The 24,630-nt window shown below is 46.5% G+C and overlaps 1 protein-coding gene across 16 annotated transcripts in view; it reads left to right on the forward strand.

Moving 5' to 3' along the window:
• PPARD (peroxisome proliferator activated receptor delta) overlaps nt 1-24,630 on the forward strand; it is an 83,372-nt gene that overhangs the window by 22,628 nt on the left and 36,114 nt on the right. The gene's annotated exons all lie outside the window — the stretch shown is intronic.

Genomic DNA, 24,630 nt, shown 5'->3' on the forward strand with positions numbered 1-24,630 from the left:
TTTTTCTTTTTGAGATGGAGTCTCGCTCTGTCACCCAGGCCGGAGTGCAGTGGCGCGATCTCAGCTCACTGCAAGCTCCACCTCCTGGGTTCACGCCATTCTCCTGCCTCAGCCTCCCGAGTAGCTGGGACTACAGGTGCTTGCCACCACACCCAGCTAATTTGTGTGTGTGTGTGTATTTTTAGTAGAGACAGGGTTTCACCGTGTTAGCCAGGAAGGTCTTGATCTCCTGACCTCATGATCCGCCCGCCTCGGCCTCCCAAAGTCCTGGGATTACAGGTGTGAGCCACCGCGCCCAGCCCCTCATTCTTTTTTTTTTTTTAACAGTTGGCTCATCCATTGTATGGATGTGCCAGTCTCTTCTTTTTTTTTTTTTTTTTAGACAGATTCTTGATGTGTCACCCAGGCTGGAGTGCAGTGGCACGATCTCGGCTTACTGCAACCTCTGCCTCCTGGGTCAAGCGATTCTCCCGCCTCAGCCTCCTGAGTAGCTGGGATTACAGGCATGTGCCATCATGCCCAGCTGATTTTTGTATTTTTAGTAGAGACAGGGTTTCACTTTGTTGGCCAGGCTGGTCCTGAACTCCTGATCTCAAATGATTTGCTCATCTCGGCCTCCCAAAGTGCTAGGATTACAGGCGTGAGTCACCATGCACGGCCTGGATGTGCCATTCTCCTATTCATTGATGAATGTGCAGGTGACTTATAGTCTTTTTTGGCAATGAATAACCTTGTCATTTTACACACAGATAAACAGATTGACAATGCTTCTGTGTGATAGGTGCAGTGATGGAGATAGACACTGGGGAACTAGGGAAGGCTTCCAGAGGATACTTAAGAAAGGCTCAGGGTGAGTGAGCGCTGGTATCTGAGTGGGCCTTGCAGGCCTGGAAGAATTTCAGCAGGCTGAGATGTTGTAGGAAGGGCAAATATGACTGAAGAAAAGAACAACAGCTCAGGTGTGACAGGGTAAATGAAGAGTATTAGTTATCTATTCCTGCATAACAAATTACCCCAAAACTTAGTAGCTTAAAACACTATCTTGCAGTTTCTATGGGTTAGGAGAGGTTTACACAAAGATGTGAATACCAGAAGGTGAGGATTGTTGCCAGCCATTTTAGAAGGCTGACTCTAATAGCAAGTTGCAGTAAGGATAGGATTGGCCAAGGCAGCAGATGGAGCCATGATTGTGGACAATCTTACATACTTAGCTGAGAGGTTGTCAGAGATTGATCTGAGAACAGTGTGAGCCATGGAAGGTCTTTGAGCAGGAGAATAATGTGATAGTTGCTATACAGGACAATTAATCTGATAGCATTTATGCTAGAGGGGTCAAAATGGAGAGAGATACACAGGCAGAGGCCTAGATTAGGAGATGGCTATAGTAGTACAGGTGAGAAATTCCTGGCCTGTAGTACTAAATACTTTTTTTTTTTTTTTTTTTAAGACAATCTCACTCTGTCACCCAGGCTGGAGTGCAGTGGCATGATCTCGGCTCACTGCAACCTCTGCCTCCCGGGTTCAAGCAATTCTAGTGCCTCAGCCTCCTTAGTGGCTGTGACTACAGGCGTGTACCACCATGCCTGGCTAATTTTTCTATTTTTAGTAGAGATGGGGTTTCACGGTGTTGGCCAGGCTGGTCTTGAACTCGTGGCCTCAAGTAATCCACCCACTTTGGCCTCCCAAAGTGCTGGGATTATGGGTGTGAGCCGCTGCATCCGGCCTCTGTAATAAATACTTTAGCTGCATATTCTTTCTTCGAAATGACCACAAAAAGAAGGTATTACTGATTTATATTAGTATGCATATGGTCTTGCGTATGGCCATACTTATGACTTGCGTATGGTCATAAAGGTAGTAAGTTGCAGAGCAGCACTCAGACCTGCCTGGCTTTGATGACCGTGCCTTGATGGCACTGGAAGTGGAAAGGTGGGGGTGACTGGGGAGGTGAGGTTTTGTCCGTTCCCTGGATGCTAAAAGGAAATGGAGGAGTGTAAGAGGTTGATTCTTTGAACCTGGATGGCTGGGACGAAGATAACACTGTAACAGGAAGAAGAGAGGCCGGAGGGAACACTGGTGTGATGGGAGAAGGTGAGTGATTTGGGAACATGGGGCATTTGTTGGCAGGGTCCTTCCCAATTATAGGGCGAGTATAAAAAGTTCCTGTACTTTGTGTATGAAGAGGTACCCTTGGCCCAAAAAGACTCTAAATGTGGAAAAAGGATATGGTGGTGTGGTGGTGGTTTGAACATTGGGTTTGCGCAGATAGTGATGGTAACTGGCACCGGGCTGCGCTTCAGACTTTCACAGCCCGTTCACTTCTCTTGAAACTCACACAACCCTATTCAGGTTATCATCATTCCCTATCTGATTGATGAGGAAACCAAGGCTCAGAAAAATCCATTTGCTCAAGGAGAAACAGTGTTTCAGTTACCTACTGCTGTGTAACAAATCACCTGTGAAACTCAGTAGTTTAAAACAACCACCATTTATCCTTTCTCTTGATTGTGTGAATTGGGTCCAGCTGCTTGGTTCTGCTCCACGTGATGTCGGCCAAGCTTGCCCATTTGTCTGTGTTTAGCTGCACTGTAATGTCCAAGGCAGCTTCTCTTTGCATGGCCTCTAATCCTTCAAGAGTCTATCCTGAACTTCTTGCAGCATGGCATCTGGGGGCCAAGACAGTGGAAGCCAGTCGTGTTGAGGCCTGGGCTCATGTTCCAGAACATCACCTCAATCATGTTCTATTGGTCAGAGCTGTCACTGGGCCAGCCCAGATTCCAGGTTGGGAAGTAGATGCCACCTCTTGATGGAAAGAGTGGCAAAAGGTTTGTAGCCATATTTAATCCACAGACAGCCGGTAGTGGATACCTGGATTTGAACCCAGATCTGTGTGACTCAGACTCACAGTCTGTCATGCCATACTGCATCCCTTTCTGCTTCTGGTTCCTTGGGAGTTGCAAAGCTTGCTGGCTCTTTTGTGTGGTTGGAGAGGGCTGATTTTTCTTGTGGTCTCCCACAGTGGAAGTTGTACTAGTCATCCCCCTTTTCACAGATGAGCATCCAAGATCACTGTGTCTTAGGGAACCTTCCAAAATAGGCTTGCTCTAGGGATTTGCTAGCTTCCCCCAAGCTTCAGCAGTGATAGCCAGACATGCATGGAATTTCCCTGTGGAGTTTCCCTCTCTGCATTTAGTGGCCTTTTGATGCACCAGTGCTCACTGGGTGGGATTCCTGCTGCATTGTAGCCAGATGTGGAGGCTAGCTCTATTTTGAGTTATCCCAGATGGTATCCAGCCCAGTGAGTCCCATACTTGACTCAACTGGCATATTCACCAGGGAGTTTTGGGGAAAATGTAGATTCCTGGGCCTTCCTCATGCCTATTGAATTAGAATTCCCAGGGATGGAGTCCAGGAACCTGCCTTTAAAGCTCCCCATTGATTTGGGAGTACAGCCTGGTTGGGAAACCACTGACTTCCAGAGGCTGGCACCCTCCCTCAGCCCAGTCATTTCAGAAAGATGCCTTTGAAGTCACTGATCAGAGGAGGCCACGTGGGAGAGAATGATTTGTCCAGAGGGCCTCACACTTCACAACCAGGAAGTGACTCCTGAAAGTGTCCAGGAAGTTTCTATTTGAATCTGCTCAAATCTTTGATGTTGTTTTGCATGCTTTGATAGTATCTGAGCTTTATGGTGGCCGCTGGGTGTTTTTCTTTGAAAGTGTTTGCAGAGAGTAGCAAGCTCTTCCAGCAGTCAGCAGACACTCCCTAACCAGGAGCTACTTGGTCTGATTTATTTGAAATATGAAATTCCTTTGCTTGGCTGTCTGGTTGGTATCTTTGGTGTGAAGAATATGACAACCCTAGAGATACCTAAGTTAGCACAGCAGTTGGACCTTTCTAGTCTTGTGCCTTGGACATACTTAAGGTACACTTGGAAAAGTAGATTTTAAAACCCTGGATAATTTGGTTTGCCAGTTAAATAAACTTCTATATTTTAGAATATTTGGAAAATAAAGATAAATATAAGGAAGACCATAAAATTACCTAGAACTTTCCTCTCAGAGAATTTCCACGGTTAATGTTTTGAATGGCTATTCATCCTTCCCCTCATGACCCTTCACACCCCTCTTTTTGAAAACCATATTGAAGTCATATTGAATGTTACTTTTTAGCAGTTTTGTTGAGATGTAAGTCATAAAGTCCACCTGTTGACAGTGTGCAATTTGATGGTTTTTAGTATTTACAGAGTTGTACAACCATCACCACAATCTAGTTTTAGAACATTTTCTTAGTCCCAAAAAGACATCTTATAATCCATTAGCGTGCATTCCCGCCTCGATGCCCCATCCCGCCCTTACTCCAGCCCAAGACTACCACTCATCTGCTTTCTCTACCTACAGATTTACCTGTTCTGGACATTTCATATAAATGGGATCATACAATATGTGATCTTTTGTGATTGGCTTCTGTCACTGGACATAATCATGGTACTGTTTTGAAACCTGCTTTAAACATTTATATCCTAGCAATTTGAATATAGTTTTCAAGAATGCACTTTTAATAGCAGAGCAGTATTCATTCTTATGAGAATATCTAATCTTATTTAATCAGTCCTGCCAACAGACGTTTAGGTTATTTCTCATCTTTTGCTCTTATAGCCAGTGCTCTCTGCACTCAGAAATTATTTTGTTGATTTATTGGTTAATTGTCCGAATCTGTGACTAGAAGAAAAGCTCTTTGAGAACAGTCACCTTCTCTGTCTCCCCTACTACTTGGCATAGTTCCTGGCACTTGGTAGGTATTCAGTTTTTAAAGTATGTGTGTGTGTGTATATGTGCAAATTTTGAATGAATCAAAATGTAAGGATATTAATAAATGTTGCCATATTGCCAAATTCTAGAAAGTTGTACTAATTTACCCTCTCACTGCAGTATAAGGGTACCTGACTCCCTGTTCCTTTGAATCTGGGTTAATTTGTACAGGAAGTCCTGTGATCTTTTGAATGATGATATTCTCTGACCTGTCAACCAGTTAGTTTGGGAATTGATGCTGTCTGTGTCCTGACCCTGTTTGTGGGCCAGGAAGGGTCTGGCTGTTGGGAAAGATGGTGGTGTGTGGGAGCTCTAGCTGCCCGGGTCCTCATTGTGGCTCCGTGGTATTGTATCGTTTCCTGTTGCCCTTAGAAAGGCTGCATCGTGTTGTCTGGCCACTTCCTCTGTTGTGTGCAGGCATGTTGGGGAGTGAGTAGAGTTGGGTGGATAAAGTATGTGTAAGAAGATACTGGTTATGGCTGCTGATTGGAGTGCCTTTTGAAGTCGTCAGGAAAGATGTCACTCTGGAAGTTCAGTGTCTTCAAAAATAGAAATGAAGAAATGCTTCCAGGAAGTCTGATGCAACTGGCCCAGTCTGCCCCCATCTGAGGGTGGTGGGCACCCACATGGCTGGTAAACGCTTCATGAGTCACCCACTGGCCACAGTCCCTGCTCCTCTCCACACACTTCCTGTCTGGAAAAGCCTGCTACCCGCCCATGGTGAAGAGTCACCCCAGAGAACTTGCCAGGGATGCAGGGCAGGTCTTCCCAGGTCACAGCAGCAGCCTCTCGCTCATGGATTTCACAGCAGTTTTTCTCCCCAAGATGAGTTGTGATAACTGTTTTTTAGATAAATATGTGGAATGGATGGTTGGGATTGGAAAAAAAAAGAGCGGCTAGATGGCAAGGCAGCTCTTGTGTGTAGCAGGGAGCTCACAAGAGCCCCATGGTGGGGCAGTTAAGGCCCCAGAATTCACCTTCTCCAGCAGCTGGCTGCTCATTCTTTTCTTCTTCTCGTGGTTTTCCCATCACATTTCCCTTGGGGTTTCTTCCAGGCCTTCCCCTACTCACCCCACACCCTCTCAGAAGATGCTGCCTCATGTAACTTTGCCAAGCGCTCAAGCATTACAGATGCCTTTACCTTCTTTTCTTTGCATCTTAGAAATCACTCACATGTTGGTCTCTCTCACATAATTGCTCTTTATTATTACTTCAGCGGTTGCCAAGTGCCTACTCTATGCCTAGTACCTTGTTAGACTCTGGAATGATGCAGAAGAAGGAGACTGGACCCTGCCCCCTAGGAGGGTAAATGTCTGTTCTCCCATGGTCTCCGTTTCCCTTCCTCTCTGACTGCGCCTTTGCTGCCTTGGTTCCTCTTCCTCTTTCCGCTGCCTGAGTGTCAACATTCTTCAGGCTTCTGCCCTCTCTCCTCTCCCTCCACGCGCTTGTCCCTTCCTATGGCTGTGACCATCTGCTCTTATAGCTACCAAATACCAAGTTCTTTTCTCCTGAAAACCAGGTCCCCGTGTCCACCTGCCTGCTGGAGTTTGCAGCCTTAAAAGCAGAGTCCATCTTTGTCTCTGCTCTTTGCATATCCCCTTTCTGTTAATAATCCATCATTCTCTCAGTTTCCCGGAGCCTTACTGACAGCTTTAAACCTCATTCCTCTGCCACGCACAGGTCGTTCCTCCCGTTCTTTTGAGTGTTTCTCCCCACTGATTTTCCTGCCTGTAGTGAGTTGGATGGTTGCCCCTCCAAAAGATATGTCCAAGTCCTAACCCCTAGAACCTGTGAACATGACCACCTTGTTTGGAAAAAAACTCATTGCAGAGATTCTTTCCTATGCTGTAGACGTACATGAACCTGTGCTCATTGGCCTCCTCTCTGGGCCTGGCCTTGTTGGTCTCTGGCTTGAAATAGTGACTGTACTTCTAGTCCACACAGTGATTACATATTTATTACTCTGTTTGAGCTCCCCTAGTCCAAAGGCAAAGTTCACTGCCTGCCCTTTCCACTAACTCCTAGGTCAGACTTGCTAGGTTGTGTGCACAGCAGCTACAAGTGTGGTTTCTAAGGTGGGTCTGGGTTTGAATCCTGGTTCTGTCATTTATTAGCCAAGGGCCTTTGACAGATTGTAACCTTTCTGGGCTTCAGTTTCCTCTTCTGGAAAATGGGGCTAATGGATTGTTGTGAGAATTAGATTGCATAGTGTCTAGCACTGTGCCTGACACTCTGAGCTTTATTTTTATTTATTTTTATTTTTTGAGACAGAGTCTCGCTCTGTTGCCTAGGCTGGAGTGGAGTGGCATGATCTCAGTTCACTGCAACCTCCACCTCCCAGGTTCAAGCCATTCTCCTGCTTCAGCCTCCCGAGTAGCTGGGTTTACAGGCTCCCGCCACCATGGCCAGCTAGTTTTTGTATTTTTTAGTAGAGACGGGGTTTCACCATGTTGGCCAGGTTAGTCTTGAACTCCTGACCTCAGGTGATCTGCCCACCTTGGCTTCCCAAAGTGCTGGGATTACAGGTGTGAGCCACCATGTCCAGCCTACTCTGAGCTTTATAACCAGAGAGATTCTGTGGCTAGCCAAATCGCTCAACCTATACTTGGAGGATCCCAAGCTTGGATGAGTGTAAGAGCTGTGACTTAAATCCAGCCTACTTGTATGTCATTCTGCCACAGTTGTCTTTGTCTCTCCACAGTTTGTCCTGGAGCTGGGCATGGTGGGGGCTAAGACAATGGATTACAGAGCTACAGGTCTAGGAGGGCATGTGGAATTATGCCTGTATGAGATAGATGACAAAGTGGGTAAGAGCATGTGCTCTGGAGTTAGACCTGGGTTCAGATTCAGGCTCTATGACCCTATCTCAGTGACCTTGGGAAACTTTTCTTTGCATCTCTGGGCCTCAGTTTTCTCATCTGTAAATTGGGAATAACAATGGTTCATACCTGTCTTAGTCTGTGCTGCTATAACAAAATTCCTGAGATGGGTAATTTATAAACAAAAGAAACTGATTTCTCACAGTTCTGGAGGCTGGGAAGTTCAAGATCAAGGCATTGGCAGACTTAATGTCTGGTGAAGGCTGCTGTCCACTTCCAAGATGGCACCTTGTTGCTGTGTCCTCCAGAGGGGATGAATGCTGTGTCCTTATGTGGCAGAAGGGTGAAAGTGGCCCAGCTAGTTCCCTGGAGCCCTTTTATAAGAGCACTAATCCATTCCTGAGGGCAGAGCCTTCATGACCTAAACACCTCCAAAGGCCACACCTCTTAATACCGTTGTATTGGGGATTAAGTTTCAACATGAATTTTGGAGGGTTCACAACATTCAAACCATAGCAGTGTCTTATAGAGTAATCGGGATGATTAAATGAAAGAATGCCCATAAAACATTGAACACATGCCTGACTCTTTGTCAACAATAATTATTAGGTATCGCTATTATAGAGACCAGCTTCTGCTGTGGAGAGTGGTAAGTGCCTTGATGCCACAAGCCACTGGACACGCAGCTGCATGGATCAATGTACCCCTGTAATTATGTAACAAGGGGACATGGAGAAAAAAACATTTCCAATGTTGCCTCCTCTGTAACATGATTGTACCCCTAAACTGCACAGAGGAGCTTTCTGTTCTTTGAACTCCATAGCTGTTGGTACTTCTCTTGTGGGGTTTGCCATAGTCTGTCTTATACTATGACTGTTCTTCACTCTACGGTACATTTCTTTCTTTCTTTGTTTCTTTCTTTCTTTTTTTTGAGACAAAGTCTCCTTGTGTCACCCAGGCTGGAGTGCAGTGGTGCAATCTCAGCTCACAGCAGCCCTGACCTCCCCAACTCAAGCAATCCTCACACCTCAGCTTCCCAAGATGCTGGGACTGCTGGCATGTGCCACCACACCTGGCTAATTTTTTTTTGTATTTTTTGTAGAGATGGGATTTCACCATGTTGCTCAGGCTGGTCTTGAACTTCTGGGCTCAAGCAGTCCACCCATCTCAGCCTACCAAAGTACTGGGATTGCAGTGTGAGCCACCACGCCTGGCCTACTGTATGTTTCTTGAGGTCACGATTGGGCACTGGGTAACTGATTACTTGAACTGAACCTTGGGATTCAGCCAGTGAAAGTGGTCCACCTGGCAGTAGTGAACCTCTGGCTCCTGACCTCTGCTGCTAGTGAATCTGTTTCTCCTATGGCTGCACAGACACGGGGTTTCCTGCCTCCAAAGAGCTTTTCCACTCTGTACATGGGACCTGAACCGGCTCCAGAAACCTTGGAGCCTGGCACCACTTTTCACATCACCCAGCAGGAGCAGAACTTAGATGGACCAGGCATAGATGGGAAACATGGGTTTATTGCTAAGGTCATGGTTAGTTCTCGGGGGGCGGGGGGGTTTAGTGGGCAATTGCTTTTTGGATTTTTGTTTTGTTTTAGAAGTAAAAAATATGGGCCAGGCGCGGTGGCTCATGCCTGTAATCCCAGCACTTTGGGAGGCCGAGGCGGGCGGATCACAAGGTCAGGAGATTGAGACCATCCTGGCTAACACGGTGAAACCCCATCTCTACTAAAAAATATAAAAAATTAGCCGGGCATGGTGGCAGGCACCTGTAGTCCCAGCTACTCGGGAGGCTGAGGCAGGAGAATGGCGTGAACCCGGGACACAGAGCTTGCAGTGAGCTGAGATCGCACCACTGCACTCCAGCCTGGGCGACAGAGCGAGACTCTGTCTCAAAAAAAAAAAAAAAAAGAAAAGGAAAAATATGTACATTTTTAATAGTGGTAGTAAGAATTTTCTGTAACTACTTACGGGACATCTTCACTGAGGGGTCTCCAGAGCTCCTAAAACTCAACACTCCCCCAGTGATTCTTACATTTTCCTGCCAGACTTGCTCTTCTTCCCACAATCCCCACCTTAATGGAATCATCCACATCCCCCTGGTCACCTGACAGTTGCCCTCTATTTCTTTATTCTCCTCAGCCTCTTTTAATCAGCCACCAAGTCTTGTTTGTCCTTCCTCCCTATTGTCACTCCTGTTTTTTGCCGTGAGGTCTGATGGCACTAGTGCTGCCTGGGGTTGCTACTGCCTCATCTCTTCAACCTTTTTGTGTCATGATGTTTAGGAGTTTCTTTCATAAACAGAATGTGGCTGGATTTAAATCAAATCTGACAATCTGTCTTAAGTAATTTATGTACATTTTTGGGATTTAACTTAACGTATTACTGTATTATATTTTTTAGTACTTTCCATGTATTTCCATTTTTGCCTATTTTTCTCCTTCCGAGTTTTTTTTTTTTTTTTTTTTTTGGAGATGGAGTCTTGCTCTGTCACCCAGGCTGGAGTGCAGTGGCGTAATCTCAGCTCAGCGCAACCTCTGCCTCCCAGGTTCAAGTGATTCTCCTGCCTCAGCCTCCCAAGTAGCTGGGACTACAGGCGCGTGCCACCACACGCGGCTAATTTGTATTTTTAGTAGAGACAGGGTTTCGCCATGTTGACCAGGCTGGTCTTGAACTCCTGACCTCAGGTGATCCACCCACCTCGGCCTCCCAAAGTGCTGGGATTACAGGCATGAGCCACTGTTCCCGGCCCGGAATTTTCTTTATTTGTATACATTTTACTTCCGTTGTTTTTTTCTTTTTTGAGACAGGGTCTAGCTCTTTTGCCTAGGCTGAAGTGCAGTGGTGTGATCACAGCTCACTGTAGCTTTGACCTCCTGGGCTCAAGCAATCCTCCCACCTCAGCCTCCTAAGTAGCTGAGATTATAGGTGCACACCACCATGCTCAGATAATTTAAAAAAAAAAAAAGTTTTCTAGAGATGGGACGTTACTGTGTTGCCCAGGCTGGTCTTGAACTCCTCACTCAAGCCCTCCTTCCACCTTGGCCTCTGAAAGTGCTGGGATTACAGGTGTGAGCCACCTTACCTGGCCTTTATTTCTGTTCTTACTCCAACATCTTCTCATCTTTTCTCCCATCCTTTTACTTAGAAAAATGTTAAAATTAGAGGAAATAGTACAATGAACATCAGTATTCTCTTTAATCTTATTCAATTAATATATTTCTCTGTATATGTATATATGCTTTTGTTTGGAATCATTTGAAATTAAGTGTGGATTTGTTCTCCATTTTCTTGCTCAGGATTTGGTGTGCTGCTTCTATCTGAGGACTCATTTATAAAAGAAAAAACAAAGAAAAAGCCTTTTTACTTTAAAATGATTGTAGATAAACTTAGCTTTACACAGAGTTTCTGTATTCCTTCACCCAGCTTCCCCTAATGTTAATGTCTTACATTTAATTCTTTCTTAAGTTCTGGAAAATTTCAGCCATTGCCTCTTTGGCTTCCTCGTTTTCCCTACAGTGGCCTCTGGAATGCCTCTTAGACATATTGTTGAGCATTTTACCACCAAAGTCTCTATATTTGTTCTTTCTGTGTTCCTTTATCTGTTTAATCATCTAAGTTTTCTTGTGTAGTTTCTTTGAGACTGTCTTATTTCTGATTCTTGGGATGCTACTTCTCTTTTTGTGTCTGAGGCTTGCCCCTCTTGGTGGTTTATTTCCTTGTGTGGTTTGTAACTTTGGGTGTGAGTTCATCTCCAGGAGGGATTCCCTTTTCTGGCTGAGACTTGGGTCCTGAATTATGAAAGTATACCTCAGAGCAGCTTGTTTGCCTCTGGCGGGGCCATGAGTGTTTCAGTGGTCCTGGCTCAGTTTTTATGTTCACTGCTTAGTGCGGCACCCCTTCACTACCCTAGTAGTGTAAGTTCAGTTTTATATCCATGGGCAGGACTAGCTTGGTGGCTTAAGAAAGGGTGACCTCCGCCGGGCACGGTGGCTCACACCTGTAATCCCAGCACTTTGGGAGGCCGAGGCAGGGGGATCACGAGGTCAGGAGATTGAGACCATCCTGGCTAACGCGGTGAAACCCCATCTCTACTAAAAATACAAAAAATTAGCCGGGTGAGGTGGTGGGTGCCTGTAGTCCCAGCTGCTGGGGAGGCTGAGGCAGGAGAATGGTGTGAACCCGGGAGGCAGAGCTTGCAGTGAGCTGAGATCACGCCACTGCACTGCAGCCCGGGCGACAGAGTGAGACTCCGTCTCAAAAAAAAAAAAGAAAGGGTGACCTCCCACCCATACCTGACCCACAGAGCCTTGGAGAAGTGTTCAGCTTCTTGTTGCTTTCCTTTACTGGGCAGCCCTTTGAGGCTCTCTTCTTGATACTGGGGCTCAAAGCCACAGGCAGGCTTTAAACCGCTTCATATGTGGGTGCGAAAGTCCACAGGCCATTGTGGTGTCAGTTCCACTCACTGTTTATGTTTCAATTCTTCTCGCACGTAGGGCATTTCTCTTTCCAATTTGGCTGCATGTCTACGGACGTCATTTGTTTTATTTTATCTGGTATTTCTCTGTGATAGTGGTGGAAAGGGGAAGCTCTTTCACGTTAATTTAGTCCCGTATCCTACTGAAAGTTTGTTCAAATGCTTAGCGTGTCATATGAAGCTTTTCATGATGCAGCCCATTCTACCTCTCCTGCATAAACTTAGCTCTTAAATTTTACACTTCAGCAAATTGAACTATTTGCATGCCATGTACTGTAATGTTTAAAAGCACAGGTTTTAGGGTCCAACTGTTTGGCTTGGAACCTGTCTTTTCATAAGGTATGATTTTGGACAAGTTACTTATCCCTTCCATAACTCAGCTTTCTCATCTGTAAAATGGCAGCGTCCGGCATGCAGTAACCCTGATCCCTGTTGGCTCCCTCCGTGGTTGCTGCCCCCAGCAGTTGAGGCTGCCAGGCCTCTGTGCAATTGCACTGCTTATTCCTTCCCTGAAATTGCCTGTCTCCCCTCCTCTCCTTGATCCCTCCCAGGAGAGCAGCCTTTACTCCTTCAGAGCTTGGGGTCTCTGTCTGTAGTAACTGTCACTCTGTGGGTCGCTGCTTGTTTACGTATCTTTTTTTTTTTTTGAGACAGAGTGTTGCTCTGTCACCAGGCTGGAGTGCAGTGGTGCGATCTTGGCTCACGGCAACCTCTGCCTTCCGGGTTCAGGCCATTCTCCTGCCTCAGCCTCCCACGTAGCTGGGACTACAGGCATGCACCACCATGCCCAGCTAATTTTTGTATTTTTAGTAGAGACGGGGTTTCACCCTGTTGGCCAGGATGGTCTCCATCTCTTGACTTTGTGATCCGCCCGCCTCGGCCTCCCAAAGTGCTGGGATTACAGGCATGAGCTACTGTGCCTGGCCACGTATCTCCTTTTTTCAGCCGACTCTGACCCCCTTGAGAGCAGAGTCTTGTTTTTCTTGGTACTTGAAACTCCTTACGTTCTACCTGTCATTTGGTGGGCATTCAGTGTTGGTAGTTTAATTGCACTGAATTTCTCTGGCTGAGTAGAGGCAAGTGCTGGGAGTGGTATGGGACGCAGAGGCAGGGAGTGACAGCAGGAAAGCTTGTTTCTTTGGCACATTTTGTGCCAAGTTGATGGAAATGTGAATCAGTATGGCTGGGACACAAGGTAACAATTCTTAGTCTAGCTGAGGATGCCAGAGACTTAAAACAAGCCGGTGGCCAGAAAAAGCCACTAAATCTTGCAAATTAAAGTGGTTTCCAGCCTTAAGAATGCATGCCCCACATTCCCTTCCCAAACTCAGCGTCTCTGAGTGCCAGGTGGAGGAATACAAACTAATTATAATCCTAGTGGGCCCTGAGAATCTTTAATTTTAGAATAAGGCTGCACTTCTGAAAGGCGCAGTTGCTTTAGGAGTAGATGACTCTGTATGCCCGGGGCCTCTGAGGAGACCAGGATGTGAAAACTCAGTACCTGGCATTTAGAGCTGTGTCACCCATCACTTCCGACCTCGTTAAGATTTCCACCCTACTGCGACTTAACAACTAGAAAGGGCAGATGAGATAGGTCCGGGGCAGAGCTTAATGGCCTGTGTCATCCTCCTCAGCTTTGCCTGAATTCTCTGGACTCTTGGGACTCTATCATAGGAATATTCTCAGAAGAGAAGGCAATTGAACCTTTAAAGATCCCCAGATTATCCATCAGATAACAGTCTCATGAGAGTGATGAACAATGACAGCACCAACTCTCAATTCCCTTGGCTGGAATTTCAGGAATCAGCTTGAACTCAGAGGTGGGCACAGGGTTAGGGCTTGGAGTAGGCGTCTTTTCTTTCTTTTTTTTTTTTTCTTTTTTGAGATAGAGTCTCACTCTTGTTGCCCAGGCTGGAGTGCAGTGTCTCAATCTCTGCTCACTGCAACCTATGCCTCCTGGTTTCAAGCGATTCTCCTGCCTCAGCCTCCCGAGTAGCTGGGGTTACAGACATCCGCCACCACACTCGGCTAATTTTTGTATTTTTAGTAGAGATGGGGTTTCACCGTGTTGCCCAGGCTAGTCTCGAACTCCTGACCTTGTGATCTGCCCACCTTAGCCTCCCAAAGTGCTGGGATTACAGGCGTGAGCCACCGCGCCTGGCTTGCAGTGGGCATCTTTGCCCAACCCACGTGAATCCCATTAGTTCTTTCTTGACAGCTCTCAGTCTGTGGTCATATATTAAGCAACTATGTGTTCAGTACTGTGCTGGGTGCTATTGCTGAAGATACTGAAATAGTAATGCCACAAGTCCCTCTTCTTAGAGAGGAGAGCTTGCAGTATAGTTGGAGAGAATTCCTAGCACACAGAAAGCTGCAACCAGTGGTGCCCAACAGTAATGCTGTCTGATGCCACTGCATGCAAGTGTGTCCCTTTGACAACTTGGTGCTTTTGCCCAAAAGGAGCTGTTCTTTTTCTGAGGCTTGGACTATTGGTTTGTTTTTTCTCAGATGACTTGCTGGCACTGTTACAGACTGGTCTGAATTAACTAGGACTACCTTTTATCTGTTTCTGAGGAATAGCCCCAAATGTGCTCTCTCTTGGTCTTTATGAACTTTTCCTTTCTTCCATTTCTCCAAATTATGATAGATTAACTTTGCAGTGTCATCTGCTAATCTCCAAGGTCTTCTAGGGGCACGTCATCAGCAGTTGCTGCTTTTGAGGTATCAAGGTTTGTCCTGTGGACTCTCAGATAGTTTCTTTACCTGTTCAATGAATCTGATTTTCCATTTTTCTAGGAGAGTGTATCTCAAAGTGATTGCTGAATCAGAATGTCTGGGAGTGTGACTTGGAATCTATTACTGAAGATTAGAGGAAAATGTAGCAAATTGTGATCTGAAGCATTTATGGATGGATTGATGGATTCATGGATAGGGATTCTGACTGAGTTAGGTAGTCTCTAGTCTCAGACAGTTGTGGAGGCTCCATTAGGTCATGAGCAACCCAGGCTCCTTCCAATTCCGTGCCCTGCCATTCTTAGGGTGTGGCTGCTGTACTCATGGTCCAAAATGGTTGCCGTGGTTCCACATCTCACAGTGAGATAGAAGAAGACAGAAGAATGATGTCTCACCTCCCTTCTAAGGAGACTTCAACAAAGCCTGCCTCTACCACTTTCTGTGACTGAGGGAAAGTTAATTCATATCTCAGAGCCAATTAACCTCGTGTTTTTTTTTGTTTGTTTTTTGGTTTTTTTTTTTGAGACAAGGTCTTACTTTGTCGCCCAGGCTGTAGTGCAGTAGCACAATCTCGGCTCACTGCAGCCTCGACCTTTCGGGCTCAAGCAGGGCTCCTCCCTGCTCAGCCTCCCGAGTAGCTGGAACTACAGGCACATGCACCACACCCGGCTAATTTTTAAATTTTTTCGTAGAGATTGGGGGTCTTGTTATGTTGCCCAGGTTGGTCTCGAACTCCTGGGCTCAAGTGATCCTCCTGCCCTGGCCTCCCAAAGTGCTGGGATTACAGGAGTGAGCCACTGCACCCAACCAGTTACCTCATTTGTAAAACAGGCGTGGTAACACTTAGTGCAGGAGCAAGAGGATCAGGGAGCACACATACATGCAAAGTGCTTGGTGCTGATGCCCAGCCTGCAGCACCTGTTCTCTAAATCATAGCAGCAATTGCTGCTGCAGCACACTTCTCTTTCTCCTCTCTCCACCACTCCATCTCTCCAGGGTCTCTGCCTTGCCTGTCAGGCTCCCGTTTCCTTTGCTCCTGCCTCTTGCATCTGTTCCTCTCTGCATTCTCCCCTCATCTCCTCTCTTCCGTGCACCTCATTTTCCTGCTCTCCTCCTGCCTCTGTCCCTCATCTTCTTTTCAGAGACTTAAAACAAGCCAGTGGCCACTGGCTTTTCAGTGTCTCCTCCTCCTCCTTGAACTACCTCTTCCTTCTAGTGCTTCTGTCCTTCCCTCCTCCTGACCTCCAGTGAACAATAATTATTTGTAACGTAATGACAAATTATCGTTACGTTACAAAGACCAGAGGTTAGAGGTGGCGATTGGCCTTGTAAACTGTAGGTCAGCGATGAGTAATTTAAGAAAACTAAATTTAATTGGTTTACTCATGAGTCAGTTAGGAATTCTATTTGGCAGCTAGAACAGAAATAGCAGTGGCTTAAACCAGTAGAAATTTTTTCTATTGTGAAAAGAAATCTAGGGGAACAGTCTAGGGCTTGTCTCTCCGCTCTGCCATCCTTAGTGCAGGGCGTCCAACCCCAAGGTTGTATCATGGTCTAAGATGGCTGCAGGAGCCCCAACCATCATGTCAGGTTCTAGGAAGAAAGCGGGAAGAAGAGAGGAAAGGCAAAAAGAACACATGCTCCATCTTAAGGAGCTTTCCTGCAAGTCCCACCAAATAGCTTCAGCTTCTCCTCCTTGCCTCCATTAGTTGCAAGGGAGGCTGAGACATCATTTAGCAGAGCACATTGCTACCTGAAGTAGAATTGGGATTCTGTCACCGAGAAAGAAGGGGAGAATGGATATTGTGTAAACAATTAGCAAGGTCTGCCGCCATTCATTCAGCATTAATTTAGCACCTACAGTCTACTAGTTATGAAGAACAGTCAAGGTGCCCCATTCCAGAGGGAAGACATAGATAAGTAAACAAGTACAGTACAGAGGATGGGTGAGGAAGAGGGGGAGAGTGGAGAAAGGCACGAAGTGGGTATCTTACATACCCTCCAAGGGCGCATTCTAGAGTTCGTCATGCAGACATTCTTGCCTGTGGTTTGTTTCCTCTTCTGCTGTCTCCTTTTTGTCATTGTCGCCATTGTTGTTGTTGGGGTTTGTTTTTGCCCCTCCGTTCTGACGTCAGCAGTAGCCCCTAGAACCTTAGGAAACAGAAACAGTTGGCCTAGTGGGAAGCTCTGGGATGGGAGCCATGTGTTTGAAGAGCCAAGTCCCAGAGCCATTAGGCAATTAGAGGCCTGTGGCAGGAGAGCATTCGTTCCTGGACATGCCGTGGCACTGCCAGGAGACTTTACTCCAGGAATGGGGTCGTTGTCAGGAGGCATGTTCTAACCAGGCACCTGGCATCACCTATACTGTGCTTGCCATAAAATGAAATTTTGGAGCAGTAAAATTCTCCAGGTCCCGTGAAATGGGTATAATTGTTTCACCCACATTAATTTAACCAGAGGTCTTGGTATGCTATAGTGTTAATTATGTGTAAAAATACTTTACTTACTATAAAATGTATTGACAGTTAGACATTGATATTCCTTCTTGGAACTCAAAAATTCTAGGAATAACTTGGGAGACCCACATTGTCTTTCATTTTGATCCCAAGAACATCTATTGCTGTTTCCTTTGGGAAGTTAGAGAGGCAATGGGAAGCCTGCTGCAGAGATTTTCTAAACAGGCATATCCCAGCCCCTAAGGAGTTTGAAAGTGTCAGAGAAGGCTAAAGGATTAAAAGATCGTTTGTTCTGGCACAGTGCAATCCTCATGAGGTTGTACTGTGACCCTGGGCAAGTTACCGTCCTATCCTCAGTTTCTTCATCTGTCAAATTTTGATCCTGTGGACCCTCCCCAACAGGGCTGTGATGGAAATGAAGAGACACATGGGAAGCATTCAGTATGTGTTGTTGTTATTATCATCATTATTGTTATTATTATTATTATTATTAGTGCTACTGGTAGTGCTAGCCCACTAGCCCACTGGGTAGTGATTGCACCCGTATCAGAGTGTGGAAAGCCTTGGATGCCACATTAAGGAGTTGGATTTTGTGGGCAAGGGTGTGACAGATCATGGCTGGGCTTAGAAACGTCACTGACAGGAGTGGAGAGGCAGATCTAGGTGAGGAGTGGGCAGGGCTTGAACCTGGCCAGTCAAGGAAAGGGGAGAGTGGATACGTGAGTGGTGAGGGAGGACCCACTGGTGCTGGAGTTCAGCCTGTGTGCCCGAGGGATGGTGTCCCATTGACTTGGGTGGGAAGCACTAGAGGTGGAGCAGTTGGGGTGGCAGGAGGGGAAAGAAGCATATGGTGATCAGCTCAGCAAACAAATGGGTAACTTGCTGCCTGCCAGGGACTCCTGTGGCCTGGCATGAAGATAATTGACTGTGTTTTGAACACATTATGAGGCCCCTGCGAGGCCTCCGTGTGGTATTTAGACAGTCAGCAGGAGAGAGGCCCCGGACAGTGGTGTGGGATGGAGTCCCGGTGTGTGAAATTGCCAGTGGTTGGATTGTGCAGCAGATGGATTGAGCAGGGAAGCCAGCCAAGAACAGAATGGGGTGGGGAGGGCGTTGGGGGTAGGAAAGGAGGATCATCATTTCAAGGGCGGGTGAGGGAAGAACAAGCAGCAGAGTGCAAAGCCCCCAGAGGGAAGGGCGATCCTTATGAGGTTGGACTGTGACCCTGGGCAAGTTACCCTCCTGTCCTCAGGAGGAAGTGGTTGACAGAATCATTGCAGCAGTGAGATGGAAGCAGGACCAGGGCAGCAGCCAAGGGCCTCTTAGATGGCGGGGCAAGAGGAGGTCATCCAGGACCTCCAAGAGAACTGTTTCAAAATGGGAGGAGAAAGCAGTGTTCCTCTGGTGGTGGTTCTAATGCTTTGTATTTGTAGTTCTTAGTCGTTTTCAAGGCCCTTTACATTCTTTGCATCGTGCTCTCTTACCACGATGCATAGTGAGACCCCACCTCTACAATTTTTTTTTTTTTTTTTAGTGAGCCAGGTGTGGCAGTACACACCTGTAGTCCCAGCTACTTGGGAGGCTGAGGTGGAAGGATTGCTTGAGCCCAGGAGGTCGAGGCTGCAGTGAGCTGTGGTCATGCCACTGCATTCCAACCTGGGTGACAGAGTGAGACCCCATCTTAAAAACAAACAAACAAACAAATACTTGGTTCATTTGGTACTTGGCTTTTTGGATCTTGGGGAATATTGGAGATGACGGAATAACTTCAAGGAGACTAACTTCAAGGTCAAGACTCCTGCCAAGACTCCACCCAGACATAAAATAGGAAAATGATGATAGAATCTACCTCACTGTTGGCCTGGCAGTGGGAGTTTGTTGATAACCCTGAAGATGAACTCCTCAAGGTGAAGAGCAAAGCTTCAGAATGGGCTGCTCTATAGATGTGAGAGACAGAGACAGACCTAGCCTTGCAGAAAGGTTGCTGTAGTCTTTCTCCTACCATTTCCAGCACAGGATGGTTTCTGGTCCCAGGAGGCCCTGTCTTCTGCTGTGTGGGACCCTTAGTGCTGTGAAGACTAGCAGCACCCTGGAGGTCTTTGTTCCTTCTGCCCTTTCCCTTAGATTGCATCTCCTAACCTTGGTTTATATATTTGTCAGGAGGTGGGGGAAACCTGCTTTCCCCCACCTCCTGACAAATTTATAAACTGGAAATTGATCCAGTCCTGGATCAGTTTGGGTCACACAACAGGGTGGGCAGTGTTGGCCCACAGAGGGCCCTGGGCCCGTTATTCCCCCTTTGGCCCTAGGCTCTGAGCTCTCAGGTTTTGGCTATCAAGCAAAAGGTGGAGTTGCATCAGTTGTTGCTCTTTACCAGGCCCCCAGGGGTTGCTGTCGGTGAGCTCACAGGATGTTTTCTTCTCTCTGCTTTGACTTGTGCTGAATTTCTGACTGACCCCATGCAGCATCTGCGTGGCTTCTGGGGCCCGAGCCCAGGTTTCAGCAAGCTGCCCATGGTTTACCCTCAGGATGAACTCTAGGAAGCTGGGGAGCACTGTGGTGGTGGTATAAGTTCAGCCCCTCATTTTAGTTTATTTTTATGTTAAAATGTTTATTAATACAAAATAACACGTAGATCAGAATGTTGTATGACAGAAAGGGACTGACTGGACTCAGGATCTCCCACCCCAGCCCCAGGGGTGAAGGTGAAGGTGATTGGTTTCCTGGGTATCGTTCCTTCCACGGTTTTTCCATGCACGCTCTCATGTGCGTGTGTTTTTATCCTCATCCTGCTCTTAACCATGGCAGTGGGGAGCACACTAAATTGCTCTGACACCTAGTTTTTTTTTTTTTTTTGATTGAGTATATCTTGGGAATCTTTCCATATCAGCATATACAGATACACTGCATTCTTTTTTTTTTTTTTGAGATGGAGTCTTGTGCTGTCTTCCAGGCTAGAGTGGAATGGCACGATCTCTGCTCACTGCAACCTCCACCTCTCAGGCTCAAGCAATTCTCCTGCCTCAGCCTCCCAAGTAGCTGGGATTACAGGCACCCACCACCACGCCCGGCTCATTTTTGTATTTTGGGTAGAGATGGGGTTTCACCATGTTGGCCAGGCTGGTTTCAAACTCCTGACCTCAAATGATCTGCCCACCTTGGCCTCCCAAAGTGCTGAGATTACAGGTGCGAGCCACCACACCTGGCCATTCTTTTTTTTTTTTTTTAAAGCTTTTTTGTTGTACATATGATGTATGTTAGGTGGACTGTGGCTTATAAAACCTCTTCATAGCTGTTTTCCAGCGTGATCCTTCTAGCCCTGTGAGGAAGACAGACCAGAAGAAATTTTTTGCAGCTTAGGATACTCTGCAAACAAGGAGGAAGTGAGAGGAGTTGGGGCTCGTTTAATGCAGACTAAAACAGGATCTTTCCTTTGAGAGACTGAGACAGGATGAGGAGCAGGCTGTAGATGTGCACACATATCCACTCAGAGAGAACATGAGAGGCAGCATCTGCAGAGGAGCCTGGTGGGCAGCACATGCCGCGGGGGCGGGAAGGGGAGAGCTTCCGGGAAGGGGATGGAACTTGAGCCAAACCTTTTTTTCAAAAAGAGGGGAGGCCGGGTGTAGTGGCTCACACCTGTACCCAGCACTTTGGGAGGCTGAGGTGTGCAGATCACTTGAGGTCAGGAGTTTGAGACCAGGCTGGGCAACATAGCAAAACCCCATGTCTGTTAAAATTACAAAAAGTAGCCGGGCGTGGTGGCGCACACGTGTAATCCCAACTACTCAGGAGGCTGAGGTGGGACGATCACTTGAACCTGGGATGCGGAGGTTGCGGTGAGCCGAGATCGCGCCACTGCACTCCAGCCTGGGTGACAGAGTGAGACTCTGTCTCAAACAAAAGAGGGGAAGGTAGGAATGAGACAAAGGAAAAGGGGAGGAGGGCATTTCAGGCAGGAGAGCAGCATAGGCAGAAGGTGCAAACATTTGGCAGAGGGTCGGTGTCCATGGACACGCTTCCACCACCTGGTCTAATCATTGACTTAGCAGACATCTAAATGCCTGCTGCGTGCCCAGCACTGTAGAGGGCCACAAGGCAGCAGGAACCTCTCAGTGCCTGCCCTCTGTGGGCTCTGACTCCAACCAGGAGAAACTGGACGCACAACAGCAGGCAAAACTAGCTGATGGTGGTAGAGGTCAGAAGAGTGGTTACAGCCGGGCACAGTGACTCACACCTGTAATCCCAGTACTTTGGGAGGCTGAGGTGGGAAGATAGCTTGAGCCTAGGAGGCTGAGGCTGCAGTGAGCTGTGATCAGGCCACCACTGCATTCCAGCTTGGCCTGGACAACACAGCAAGACCCTGTCTCAAAAAAAGCGGAGTAGTTACTTATTGTGGGGATTAGCTGGTCAGGGGCACAAAGAACCTTGTAGGGTGCTGGAAATGTTTACTGTCTTGACCTGGGTGATGGGTTTTTTTGGTTTGTTTTTTGTTTGTTTGTTTTGTTTTTTTGAGATGGAGTCTTGCTCTTGTGCCCCAGGCTGGACTGCAATAGCACTATCTCGGCTCACTGCAACCTCCACCTCCTGGCTTCAGGCAATTCTCCTGCCTCAGCCTCTCGAGGAGCTGGGACTACAGGCGCCTGCCACCATGCCTGGCTAATTTTTGTGTTTTTAGTAGAGACAGGGGTTTCACCATGTTGGCCAGGCTGATCTCGAACTCCTGATCCCAGGTGATCCGCCCGCCTCGGCCTTCCAAAGTGCTAGGATTATAGGCGTGAGCCACCGCGCCCGGCCTGGGTGATGGTTTTATGGTGGTATATAAATGTAGGAATTCATGGGGCTTATTATATTTAAGATTAATGCAGATTGCATACTCTAACCATGAGTATGTTATACCCCAATTATAAATCAAGCAGGCAAATAAATAGCATATTCCCCAAAATAAAGAAGTAAAATGCAATAGCAAGAAAGTGTGCAAAGAGCTATGCCTGGGAAAATACAGGAACTGTATCATTTTGAAAGGGTGAGAGATGAGATTTCAGACCCTCACCCTCTCTCACTGTGTCATTTCTGAAGGACCCTGGTGACTTTCTTTGCCCCTCTCCACTCTTACAGTCATTGGAACCAGAGGGCAGAACCCCGGGCCTCAAAATTAAGTCTATACACCTTAGTAACTAGGAATTCAAGGCTAGCCAGGTCCTGGCCCTTTATCTGTCCTTCAGAGAGTGGGGTGCCCCAGCCAAAGCAGACAGCTCGCCATTCCCAGATGTGCCCTGTGTTCTCGGCTGCATTGCCTGACTCACCTTGGCCTTCCCTGGGAGTGCCTTTTCTAGTTTTCTGGCCCAGCTAGAAGAAGGGCCATTACACCTACTCCAGAATCATACCTGCTGCTCCCAAGTTGGAATATTTCTTCCTCCACAGTGGCCACCTCTTATGTGGCCTCCATCACACAGTTTGTATACTTACCTCTTCAAGGGCAGGCTGTGTTTTACTCCTTTTGTCATCTCTCCCCATAGGGGTCTAGGTCAGTGCTTTTGTACATGGTGCCTGAAACAGTCCCATAAATGATATTTTATTTGAGTGGGGCTCTCTGGCTGGAGCTACTAGGTGGAATGTTGCCATGTGGGAGCAGGGGTCATAACGAAGGCTGGCCATCAAGATGCTGGTACTTCCAAATTCCCAACAGTTATTAACTTTCAGGATTGAGGAACAAGTAATAGAAATTCCCTGTAATTCCCAAAATCATAAGTTTTTCTATATCTTTCCTAACACTTTATGAGTTTTTAAATAAGGAGTGGTCATAATAATAAATGGAATTATTTTTTCTGTGATAAAATTTCAGAGGTGTTTCTGTAAAAAAAAAAAAAAGAAAGAAAGAAAAGAAAAAGAGAAAAAAATATATAACATTAAATGCGTGGTTTGGTGGTTTGGTTGGGTACAGTGGCTCACACCTGTAATCCCAGCACTTTGAGAGGCCAAGGCAGGAGGATGGCTTGAGCTCAGGAGTTTGAGACCAGCCTGTTAACAGAGAAAGATTTTGTCTCTATTAAAAATCAAAAAAATTAGCCAGCATGGTGGCATGTGCCTGTAGTCCCAGTTACTTAGGAGGCTGAGGCAGGAGGATCGCTGGAGCCCAGGAGTTTGTGGCTGCAGTGAGCTATGATAGCACCACTCCGGGTGGTGACAGTCTTGGTGACAGAGTGAGACCCCATCTAAAAAATTAAAATAATAAAAATAAAATAAATGCATAGTTTATTGTTATTATGGACAAATATATTGTGATATATGATTGTATATATTTCATTAGCATGTAAAAATGATCTCTATCTGATATAGACATCTGATAATATAAAATGCGGAAGAGAGCATTAACACAAAATGAATACCAAATAAAAATCACTTAATGATTTAAGAGTAATACTACACATATTTAATATTTAAAAGTTACTCTTAAAGGTTAAAACTAGAGAAAAGTTAAAAGAATAAAACAATGAATTTCTGTATTTCCTTCACCAAGATTCACCAGTTGCTAACAGTTTGGCTCATTTGCTTGACGTGTCATAGGTTGTCCACATTCCATATCTGTTGGATTGTTTCCTTGTGATTAGATTCGGGTTTACGTTGTTGGTGGGAACCCACATAGATGAGGTGTGCTTCCTGTTGCTTACATCGGGAGGCACAGTGGTGCCAGTTGGCCCTAGTAAAAGTGATGCTAACTTGATTCACCTAGTTAAGTTGGCATCTGTGAAGGCTACTTTTGTATTAAGGCAGTGAACTTCAAAAGGAACTTTTCCCTGACTTTGGGAATTGCTGACAGCCATTTAGGAAAAGAGACGACTGTTTTCTCTGTCACGTGTAGCTGCAGTTAAGAAACATCCTAGTATAGTCAGACAAGCTCTGGAAGCCGGTATGTCAGGACCTGGGACCAAGCTCTACAGCCATCTCTCCCTGTGACCATAGCCAAGTCATTTCTGAGCTATGTGAGACTGTACATATAAGGAAATAGACACTCAGAGAAGTGAAGCAGTTTGCCCAAAGCTACTCAGCTGTCAGTGAGTGACAGAGCTAGGATTCAAACCCATTTTTGTCTGGGGACAAAGCCCTGCCCTTGTCCTTATGCCAAGCTGCCTCCTTTGTGAGGCGGCTGGTTGTTATGATTGTGGCACTGACCACTCGGATGTAGTGCTCGGAACCCAGCAGAAGAGCACCAAGCCTTATAGGCCCTGACAGGTGAGAGGGAAGAGAGAGGTGCCTTCCTTCATCCATCTGGACTGCCCTTGGAATTCCTGGGCCAATTTGGGGAACCCTGGCACCAACCCTAACAT

This window comes from Gorilla gorilla, chromosome 5 (genome assembly GCF_029281585.2).
Source record: "Gorilla gorilla gorilla isolate KB3781 chromosome 5, NHGRI_mGorGor1-v2.1_pri, whole genome shotgun sequence".
In the NCBI taxonomy this organism is placed as follows: Eukaryota; Metazoa; Chordata; class Mammalia; order Primates; family Hominidae; genus Gorilla; species Gorilla gorilla.